This window comes from Mus caroli, chromosome 17, assembly GCF_900094665.2.
Source record: "Mus caroli chromosome 17, CAROLI_EIJ_v1.1, whole genome shotgun sequence".
NCBI classification, from domain to species: Eukaryota; Metazoa; Chordata; class Mammalia; order Rodentia; family Muridae; genus Mus; species Mus caroli.
In genome coordinates, this window is record NC_034586.1 from 65202015 (window position 1) to 65212993 (window position 10979).

Consider the following 10979-nt stretch of genomic DNA (forward strand, 5'->3'; position numbering starts at 1 on the left):
TCTTTCACTCCAGATTGTGTGTGTTTGTGTGTATATGTGGTGTGTATGTGTGTGTGCATGTGTGTATGTGGTGTATGTATGTATGTATGTGGTGTGTGTGTGTGCATGTGTGTATGTGGTGTATGTATGTATGTATGTGGTGTGTGTGTGTGCATGTGTGTATGTGGTGTNTGTATGTATGTATGTGGTGTGTGTGTGTGCATGTGTGTATGTGGTGTATGTATGTATGTATGTGGTGTGTGTGTGTGCATGTGTGTATGTGGTGTGTGTATATGTGTGTGTATGTGGGGTGTGTATGTGTGTATATGTGTGTGTATGTGGGGTGTGTATGTATGTGGGGTGTGTGTGTATGTGTGTGTATGTGTGTGCATGTGGTGTGTGTGTTTGTGCATGTGGTATGTGTGTATGTGGTGTGTGTGTATGTGTGTGTTTGTGTATGTGGTGTGTGTATATGGTATGCATGTAATATTGTGCATGTGTGGATGTGTATATGTTGTGTGTGGATGTTGTGTGTGTATATGTGGGGTGTGTGTGTGTGTGTGCTGTAGGCATACCTCATCTTTGGGTCTTAATGAGGGTGTTCCAGTCCAGATAGTGTGTGTGTGTATGTGTGTGTGTGTGTGTTCATATGAGTATGCAAAGTTCTTACACTTTGTGCTCCTTTATGTTTCTGTGAAACATCTGTCACCCATGGGGACCCCCATGGCCATCCACATCAGTGGTTGTCAAGATTAAGTGATTTATAATCGCTCAGGTGAACTGTTACCCAACATCTGATTTGCATAGTCTGGGCTGCTACCCAAAACCATTTCATTATTAGTCATATGTCAGACTCAAGGTGGTCTCACATAAATGCTGTGATTATGTTTGGTCCTGAGACACAAACAGATCAAAAAGTAGTTTGTCCACAGTTGAGTTTGGGAAACTCTGATATTCTTCCCAATCTCTACCATCTGGAAGCAAGTCTTCAATATTCAGATACATCCCTGATACACATCTTGATGAGGGCAGAAGCAACCAGGTTGTTTTGAAATGCCCCGAAAATTGATGTCAAGTGACCCAGACATCCTGTACATCATTTTCATTGATTCTGAGAGCATTCTAGAAGCTGTGTGTTATAATGAAATCACATTTTCAGGGTGGGCCCATACTGGACAAGAACAGGCAGTGAGCAGGGAAGGGGGAGAAAGTCCAGGACATCAGGAACCAATTAAGACACAAAGCTGACTCCCTTTTAAGCCACCATTGCAGGCTTGCCTAAAGAGGGCAATGTAAACCCAAAGGTGGCTGGTAAGTCGGCATGCGAGCTACTGGATGCCTCTTGCTCCTCACTCCTCCATTAACTATTGATGGCCACTGAAAGAAACAGAATTGGTGATGAGGAGTATTGACAACTTCATGAGAGTCATGGAGGCTTGCTGGTGTTGTTATTGTGTCTTTGTGGCAAGGGTAGAAAAAATGATTAAAAACCTTAAACCTCTCAGAACAGTTTGATGCAAGTCATCTGTATGGGAGTTGAATTCAGTAAATACATATTACCATCTTCCATTCTTAATATTTCTTAAACAGAGAATTCCCAGGAGTAAAACATTCTGCGTATATTTATTTTATTTGGAAATGGAATTAAAGTGCACATTTCCAACTCCCATCTCTTACATTTTACAATTTCATTCTTTATACTATATACCAGACTCTCAAATAGAAAACACTCACAAAGGATCCTTATGATTTAAGAGAGGAATAAAATTATTGAGTATTTCATCTCTACAAAGAACTGGGTGTTAAAATAACTCTTACCATTGTATTGTTAGGAGTTACTTTATTTAAAAGGACTGAGACCTAGCTCTACCATTCAGAGAAATCAAATTATAAGGGTGTGTTTTAATAAAGTGAAACACTAGGTGCACTAACCCAACTTTCAGCTTCTGTAAGTATGGAGGAAAGGAGACAAGTACGGAATTCTACCGTTAATGGTGTCTTAGCATGTCAAAACTTGCTCCTTTGCAAATGCTCACATTTTTTTTTTTTGGTACACTTTGTGTTGCATTTGTAGATGTTGGTGGTTTTAGAATCATGCCTTCCATCTGTGTTATGCATCTATCAAGTCTCCACACTGATCAATGCACACAATCACGATGGAGCCAGCATCTGGAAGCATTAATGAGCTACAAGCTTAGCGTTATTCTGAATATTTAGACACTAGGAACTCTTAAATGAATTCCCATTTCAGAAGGAGATGCTTGTTGCTTTTGAATTATGCATTCACCCTTGGATTTCTTATTCACGGTCTCCGGTAATGCTGTGACTAAAGACCTGTGCCCTGATTTCAAGGATTTGATATGCGATTCGGGTGCCCGGCATTCCTATGAAGGCAAAGCAGGCCTCGACTGGTTTCTTCAAAGGCCGTTAACATGTTACTAAGCCTGCAGCTTAAATTGAACAACTGAGAACAAATGGTGTGTTTGCCTAACGAAGCAGCACGTCTGGGGTTTGCTCCAACTCCAGTCTTCCTTCCTCTTCATGTCTGGAAGATCTGCAGACAGGGTCAACAGTCAGATTTCTTTTGCTATCTTGTTCATGAAGCTGACAAATGTTGCTGCCAAGGCAACCTAAAAATTCTGTTTGCTTTAACTTGGGTATCAAGTGAGAGCAATCACTGTTGTTCAGGTGGTAGAGGGCTGTGAGTACCAAGGAATCGGCCTTATACTGCTGTTTGCATGTGGACAGAGTTTCGTGGGGAACCCTGCCTCTTCATTTTGTATCTGAGATAAGCTGCATTCCTACAGTCACACCATGGATTGAATTCCTGCCTGGTTGTTGGCCTTCAGTGATACATATTATGTGCAGTAAAGCAATTATAGGAAGCATAAAATAAACATGTTATAGAGCAAGCCTGACTGTATAGGAGGAGAACGGGATGGGTATCCCGAGACCTGAGCTGCCGAGACGGAACCTTTCCCTGCATTTTGTAGACATCCACGTTTGCAGAACATCCCATGAAATACAAACCCGAATTCTCCTGTAGAATGGCCACTAGCTCTGAGACAATGTGAAAGGCTTTTAATTGGGAGCATTGCTGTACATCTCAGTCAGAAATAGACTAACAAAACCACTATTCTGTAACTTGTTGGAGAAGCAGTTTCTGCATTAGAAAAGTGAGGGCTTCCCTGAGGTCTGAGCTGTTTCATCTGCAATAGTGAAAGGGATTTGTGAAGAATTCAAGCAAATCCAGCTGTGGTTGATCCAGCTGTGACGGATAGTATCATTTTACTCAAACTTTTATTGTCTACTATTTCTCCCTCTCCTTTCTATATGGAAGGATTGGACATTTTATTGTCCAGTGATTGTTAGATGGGCTATTCATATATTACTTTTACTCGGTCGGTATTAGGGTATGATATGTTATTTGTAGGTGGGTGTGTGCATGTGCATGTGTGTGTGCTTGTGGAGGCCAGAGGTCAACTTCGAGTGTTGTTCCTTATATGCCTGCTCTACCTTGTTTTTTGAGATAAGAGTCTTTGATAGGCCTGGAAGTCACCCATGATTCTAGCTGTTTCTCCTTCAAGTCCTGTCTCCATCTTCAAAGTGCTGATAGTACCAGGATATGGTACCACGACTGGATCTCTTATGTGGGTTTTGAGTGACCAAACTGAGGTCCCCATGCTTACAAAGTAAGCACTTCGCAGCTAGCTCCTCCCCGAGTCCATGGCGCCTTTTGAACTTTATAGAATCCTAGAATATGGAAGCTTAAGGAGTTTGGAAAATACCCTGCTGTTTCCCCTACATAAGGTGACTGAATCCTAAATGTAAAGAGGCAGCATAGGCCAATATTCGACATCTATTCATTCACTTAGCAAAAATATGGGTTCTGACTTGCAATGTCCTCTGTGAGGCACTGCGGGAAGACAGAGATGACTGCCAAGGGCTCCTGCAAGATAGTATTAAGGCAGGGCAGAGACTGTTCAGTTGAGCACATGCAAGTTAAGAACTAAGAGAGCAAAGGTCTGCTTCTGAGTTGCCTGTTTTGGCATTCCTTTTCGTTCCGTATCTGGGTTAGATACACAAAAGTAGTGGCTGATAGTCTCGGTTGTGCCCAAAGGAAATTAGAGCAACTGCTACCCAGCTTCCCATTTCAACTTGGTAAGGATCAGATTTTGCTCCAATTCTTTGGGCGGGGGAGGGGGGGGAATGAGATGACTTGAGACAAGCCAGCCTAAAATTTGCCACGTAGCTGAGGAAGACTTGAATTATGCTCTTCCTGCCTGAGTGCTGAGATTAGGGACCCAGCATATACTGACTGGTGAGGTGTGTGATATACTGCCTGGTGAGGTGTGTGTGGTGCTGGGGATCAATCCTGGGGTGTCCTGCCTTCTAGGCAAGTTCTCTACCAACTGAGCTACCTCTGTAACTCTTAATGCAGTCCTTGAACTTGTAGATTGTTAGGATAATTAGCTAGGTATTCCTAACTTTTCAAACAGAATAGTTAGCATTCTACTGTTTTTTTTTTTCCCCTCCTCCATGGAGAGTAGTCACCCACATGCCATCCCTGATTTATCCACGAGGATTCATGAGTCATGGAGAGAACAGGCTGCGTTCAACTTTTTTTTTTTTTTTAAATCACAAAAACATTGCATCAAAATGAATGAAAGGCTCCGAGCCATCTGGGTCTCAAAGGATATTGCTGAGTTTGTGTTTGTTGTAAATGATACAGTTTGTTCTTGTCCATTTTCAAGGAAAGGACCTTCGTTGAAGGTGTGTGCGCGCGCACACACACACACAAACACACACACACACACACTGCCTCCATTCATGGATTTATGGAACAGAGCCACAGATGTGCACATATGACAGGTACACATGTCTCAAAACAAACACAAGTGGCCCTCATGCCTGTTAGATATTTGAACCCTTACATGTTGTTAGATGTAAAGAACTCTAGGTCCTTTTTACCTTTGGCTCCTGGGTCTGGACCATAGGCCCCTCCTCTCTGCAGCCTGGAATCTGCCTATCTACTCTACAGTCTATGCAGTGCCATAAAAAAATTTTCCCCCCACTATTCCACTCAAAATTTTAATTTCCAGAGCTGCACATCTAGAAAACACAGTCCCTAAACTCCATAGCAGACCAGTAACATAATTTCCTAACCTTCTCTCCCATAGGAGGTATCAAAGCCCCCTCCTCTCCAGCCAAGGCAACTGGATGTCCCCTCCCTTTCCTACTGACATTGTAGATACTCTAGATTCCCTGGCCATGCCTCCCCATCTCCCCAGGCCTGCTCAGTGTAAGCCACCACTCATCCCTGCTGGAGACATTTATGTTGCATCTTATCTGTGCCATCCATTAGTAAATTCAATAGTTTGTTAATCTCTTTCCCTCCTTTAATGAGTTTCAGCTTCAGGCCAGTGACTAGGTGATTTGAGAAAGGCCTTAGAAGTCTTAAAGAAATATGCCAGGGTGTCTTGAGCCCCAGAGAGTGTGAGATGACCAGAGAACTAATCAAGTCAGGATGTGTGTGTGTGTGTGTGTGTGTGTGTGTGTGTGTGTGTATGTGTATGTGTGTGTCCCCACACACACCCCAGCTTAAGCTTTGTAGCTCCCAGGAAGGAGGGAGCTGCAGACAGACACAAAACCTAGTTATCATTCTAATTAACTCCTGTCTTCACTGTGAACTTAAATATCTGGAGTCCTGAACCTGTATTAACACACTTCCAATTTCAAAATTGGGGGTAGGGAGAGGGGGAGATACTGCAGTCCCCAAGGCAATAGAGAACTCACCAGAAGGTCAAAAGAAAAAGAGAGAGAGAGAGAGAGAGAGAGAGAGAGAGAGAGAGAGAGAGAGAAGCCACACTCCCCACGGGGATCTCTAAAGGGAGAAGAGGGGACCCAGAGGCCCTGCAATAATCCAAGTGTAAATCCAAAGGCTACTGCTCTTGGCAGCTGACTCGGTCGCGGTCCCCAAAAGCTAGGTTCTAGAGGACTGCTCAACCTAGGTGTCCTGAAGAACTGCAGCGGCCCCCTCCCCCGCGCGGGAGGGAAGCCAGGACGAGGTTGGCCCCCCTCGCTCGGAGTCTGGGCGTGGGCCCCGCCGCAGCTCCGCGGAGCCTCCGTGCCTCCTGCAAAGGGGGGCGGGGGAGCCCTGGGCTGCGGCTTCCTCCCGCGCGGAGTCTCCTGCGCACCGCCGAGCAGGACGCCAGCGCCAGCCGGGTCCCCACACCGCGGCGCGCCCGGCCTTCCCGCCGCCCCCAGGTAACTTTTTCTGCCGTTGGTGGGCCGAAGGGCTCCGAGGGGGGCTCGCTTCCAAGACGCGTGGGGCTTGGGGGCCCCGGTGCGCTGCGCTGCGCTGCGCCCGCCGACCTCGGCCTCCGCCCTGGGGGCCTCTCTCTGAGCTCCGGCCCCTGGGGGCGATCGGGCCCTGCGCCCCTCTCCAGCCATCGGCGGGGAACACGGGGTTGAGACGCCATGTTCGGAGCGTGCGGGGCTTGGGGGGAAAAACACTGCGGCGCCAGGCCGGGGGCTGTGCGCGGGAGGGGTTGTGCGTCCCCGAGGCTGCGGCTGCCGCTGCGTCCGTGCCCGGGGCGGGCGCGGCGGGTCTCGGAGCATCCTGGCTCCAGGGCGAGGCGGGCCGCTTTTACGTAACTTGCCTCTTCCCCGAGTGGCGGGCGACCTCGGGCCGGCTACTGGCCAGCCAGGTTGCCCCGGGCCTGGGCACCTGCCGGCCGCGCGACCCTGGGACGGCTCCCTGCGCCGGGCGGGAACGCGCCCCGGCCTGCAGAGCCGAGCACTCGGCCGGGCGCGGCTCACCTGGCGCCCTCGGGACTGCGGGTCGCCTGGATGAGTCGGGGTGGGGAGGCTGGGGACCGCAGGACTCCGGTCCCTGATAGTTGTGGCTGGTGCACCCAGGCTCCTGCACCCGGGGTTGGGGGGAGGGCTTGCTTTTTCGGATTCTCTCTCTAATCGCGCCCTACTTCTTCCCCTTCCCCCTACCCCCTGCACCGGGTGCCAAGTTCACAGCTTCTGCAATGCGGTGGGTGTGGTTACCTCGCAGATTGTAAGTGTGGTCCTTCTGGTGGGAACATTCTTGCTCTTTCTTTCTCCTTTTAGATGTACTGATCTGAAGTTTTCTTGGGGGTCGGGGGCGGGATTTACCTTCCCGTCTTTGCAGACCAGGGTTCAAGTTGGGAAGAGTGCTACAGAACAAATCGAATGATAAAGGGAACATGTGGTATTAATTAAGCATGGAGGCTGGGCAGTCCTGAGAGGGCCAGGCAATCCTGCTAATAACGCAATGCTTCCATTACGTGTTTAAGTTGGCGTTTCAGCTTTTTTACATTACTTTATGGAATTGCTTTTGCAGACATCCTTGGCTGGGGTTTTCAGGGGCCCGTTTCGGGATCTGTGGGGCGGTCGGATGTTCTGGGGGTTACTCTTGGCAGCATAACTTAACCAAGTAAAGGACTCATCAAATCCGGCGATCAAAAGAAATTTCTTTTTGCACCTTACACTGCCTTTTAAAGCCCCCATGAATCAAAAATGATGGAACTCCACGTATATCAGGAGGCCATGAATGCAGTACCATTAGAGTTAAGTGCAGCTTCGAAGGAGTGAACCTGCAGAGGAGGAGGGGGAGGGGGAGGAGGGGGAGGAGGGGGGGGAGGAGGGGATTTGATGACTCTGCCCGGTGCTTTTACCGCTGTCTTTGAACTGCATGGTCATTGTGGCATCAACTTTTTAAACCTTTGTTAGGAGTAACAAAGTTATTGTGAGAGGAAATAATTTCCAAATTGAAGAAGCATGCCTCTCCTTTGTTAATTTCCAAAACCCCGATGGAATAAGCTGAAGGCTGTGAATATTGAATTATTTACACTATGATTATTCCAATGGTCTAGAAAAAAAAAAAAGCTAGATAATTAGAAGCACAAGCCACTGCATGAACTGGCCTCGCGCACAGCAAGTTCTTGCAAAAACAGAGCATGTGTTCCGAGAGGTTTTATCAGAAACCAGAAGAGTGGCCTCTGTCACTTGTAAACACCTTTAGGCCGAGGATTGTAGAGCTACGGGGCAAAGGCCAGTGTCCCAATGACATACTTACATCTAATTTTTTAGAGAATTTCCTTAGGCATAAATATGGTTTAGAGAGTGCGTTCGCCAGTCCCCGTTGGGTCCTTGAACCAAGGCCAACTTTGATTTCTGTGGATATACAAGATTCAGGTTTACTTCTCTGACTGGATCTGGGGTGTGTGTGTATGTGTGTGTGTGTGTGTGTGTGTGTGTGTGTGTGTGTGTGTGTTGCTTTTTTAAAAGTCCAAAGGCAGGGTTGGAAGAGATGACTCGGTGCTTAAGAGTACTGACTGCTCTTTAGAAGACTCTGGTTCGATTCCCAGCACCCACATGGCAGTTCGCAACCATCCATTCCTCCAGTTCCAGAGGACCCAACATCTTCACTGAGACACGCATGCAGGCAAAACAACAATGCACACAAATAAATTATAAGAAAACCTAAGTCCAATGGCCAAGCCACTAAGGGTGCACTGAGGTAGGAGTGAGGTGACCACCTGTGACCTCGGAGAGCTGTCAATGCTGTCCTTTCAGGCTAGTGTGGAGGGATTGGCTCATCAGTGCTTTCTTTGCTTGTAGGATGCGCAGCCATCTTTTTTTTTTTTTTTTCCTTTTGGATTGGATATTTTCTTTATTTACATTTCAAATGGTTGCCCCTTTCCACGTCTCCCCTTTGGAAGCCCCCTATCCCCTACCCCCTACCCCTGCCTCTATAAGGGTGCATCCCCACCTACCCATCCACTCCTGTCCTCCCACCCTGACATTCCCCTACACTGAGGCATTCTACAATTGATAGGTGGGAATCGGTGATTTCCATGGCAGTGAAAGTTGACTCCAAGAGTAGCCTGGGAAATCTTTTCTTTCCGGTGAGAATTCAAGTATAGCGAAGAGAATTTTCTTAAGTAGAGTACTCTGGTCGTCTTTCATAATTCTGTGAGCTTTAGGGTGGAGTACAGACTCCCCACTGAGAGCCAAGAATCAAGTTCACCTTCAGCACCCCTTCCTTTCAGAAGACTCACCACTAGTTGCTCATTTGATGGGAATTCATCAGACACTCGGGGCCCTTTGAAAGGCTCCACTGCTATTGCATTTGTCCTGGTTATAAAGGATTATGTCCCCAGAAACAGGGCCCGGACAGTGACATCATTGCTGGGCTGGGGCTATGACATCACTATGGCTCAGAGGAAAACAGGGTGGGGCAGGCAGAAGCATTGGAGTCCCATCGAAGCCTGCAGAAGCCTTTCACCGTAAACAGCACAACAAGGTATCGTATGGATGTAAAGTAGTAAAAATCTTTGGATATTTCTGTCCCATAAGAAAATACTGTGGGGTTCCACAAGTCAGGTTTTTAAATTTATTGTCTGTAGTTCATCCTGTTTGCACTATTGTACTATTGCAATATCATGCTTAATTTTTTTATTTTTAGGTTATTAGTGCCGTCTTTAAAGTATCTAGTATCTTTTATACTTTCTGAGTTGGCAATGCTGTTTTGTGGTTTGACGCAATGTGCTTGCTGTTCACAACTGGGGAAAAATAGAAAAGCTAGAGACTTCACAGATGTAGGTGCTATCTGCCATGATTTGTGGGTAATTAGTTTCCATTCTAACTTTGCTTTATTTGCTGATATTATTTTGTAATTTGACATTTTAATCCTTGTAGAATTCTAGTGTGGAGACATGTCTGGTCCAAATTAGGGTCTAACAGGGGATCAGAGGACGCTCAGGTCCCGAGTGCCCCTATACTCTACGTACCTCATAGCCTATAAAGTACATTCACTGCTTTTTATGAACTTAGTGTGATCTCATCAGGGCAGAGGGAAGAGCCACACATCAGTCTCGGGTGTCTTCTGTCTGGGTCTTTGCAAAGATGACTGCCATGATTTCACCTTGATGAGGTAGCGGTGTGGGAAGTCGGGGTGGTTCCTACTCAAAGGTTTGGCTATTCCAGGACACGTTCCTGAAGCAGAGAGAAGAAAAAGACTTGAGAACAGTGGAGGTAGAGAAGTCTAAATTAGGTGCTAGGCCCGCAGATCACTGGTGAAATGTCTTCGGTACTGTGGTTTTAGACCTTGCGATGATTGGTTAAATTGCACACTGCAGGACTGGAAGCTTCTATTAGCTCCCAACCCCTAATTCTTTTGTAATTTGCAGTATGGAAGAAAGGCTGACAACTTAATTTTAAGATCACTGACATTTTGATACATTGTTCTTGCAGACTTTCTTACAAACCACACATATGTGCACTCACATAAGCATATGCACACATGCACACATGCACACACGCACACACACACACACACGGAGGTAGTCTTGTGTTAAGCCTAGAAAACAAATGCATTGTTTAAATTTTTCCCTGTGATTATTGTTTTTCCTCCAATCATACTAGATTGAGTGCATGGTATGGGTTAGGATTCATTCTTCCTGGGTTTTTATCCCTGAACCAAACAGTTCTAACTCCTGATGCATTCAGTATGTATGCAACCAAATAAGAAACAATTATGACATATTACTTATGACGAGATGCTTGAAAAGCATCACTATTGTGCACAAGACCGAAGTACCTGGTCATATATGCAGCTGTTATTTTTAATAGAAAGATCCTCTGCGTATCCACCTTGTTCCCTGGCTGTAGCTTAAACTGTGCAGGTCCCGGCAGGTTTGCTGTATCAGAGAAGAACATGCTTGAGAGGTGTTCAGCACGGAGGATGATGGTGACTTCAAGGGGAGGGCTGTGGGTATTCTGTTTCTTTTCCCCACCAACTCTGGGAGGATCAGTGTAGGGGGATGCTCATTCAGAGGGACGGTAGCAGGTGGAAGCAGGGCAAAAGCTGAAGTATCTCAGTGCTGGGAGATGGTACTGGTCCTGCCTGTGATGGAAAAGGAGGAAAAGTGTGTGTGTGTGTGTGTGTGTGTGTGTGTGTGTGT

General features: G+C 46.6%; 1 protein-coding gene across 26 annotated transcripts in view; it reads left to right on the top strand.

Annotated features, from left to right (window-relative positions):
• Epb41l3 (erythrocyte membrane protein band 4.1 like 3) overlaps nt 1–10979 on the top strand; it is a 233803-nt gene that overhangs the window by 77397 nt on the left and 145427 nt on the right. The window contains exon 1 of one of the 26 annotated variants that reach the window (XM_029471177.1): nt 6059–6246. The exons of 23 other annotated variants lie outside the window; for them this stretch is intronic. The gene's annotated coding sequence lies outside the window, so the exon portion shown is untranslated. Of the gene's footprint in view, nt 1–6058; nt 6247–9183; nt 9320–10979 lie in introns of those variants that run through there. 2 more of the 26 variants (XM_029471195.1, XM_029471179.1) reach the window with 2 other exon arrangements.